Source organism: Micropterus dolomieu, linkage group LG12, assembly GCF_021292245.1.
Source record: "Micropterus dolomieu isolate WLL.071019.BEF.003 ecotype Adirondacks linkage group LG12, ASM2129224v1, whole genome shotgun sequence".
NCBI classification, from domain to species: domain Eukaryota; kingdom Metazoa; phylum Chordata; class Actinopteri; order Centrarchiformes; family Centrarchidae; genus Micropterus; species Micropterus dolomieu.
The window spans coordinates 34,090,966-34,091,349 of record NC_060161.1 but is presented as its reverse complement, the minus strand read 5'-3'; positions in this window follow the sequence as shown (position 1 = coordinate 34,091,349).

Sequence of the window (384 nt, the reverse complement as noted above, 5' to 3'; positions counted from 1 at the left end):
GCAAGGTTTATTTGTATAGCACATTCAAAGTGCTTTACATAAAACATAAAAGCAACAGGGAAATATAAAAAAGTTTAAAAGCAACATAGGGAAATTGAAAAAATACACATTAAAAAATAATAAAAGTTACAGTGCAGTGTACAATCAGGGTAAAGGAGTTAAATGGAAAATAAAAACAGGCTGAGGGGTTGAGCAAATAATTGAGTTACAATTATTTTGAATAGAGAATAAACAGAGAAGTACACTTAATCTACTCTCTCTAGCTAGTCTGTACTCGGGTCCATAGCAATCTTTGGGTCCACTGAAACTCCAAAAACCCTCGGACACCACAGAGAAACCAGGACATGTCTGTCAGCAGGCCACTTTGATCCAGTTATACTCTGG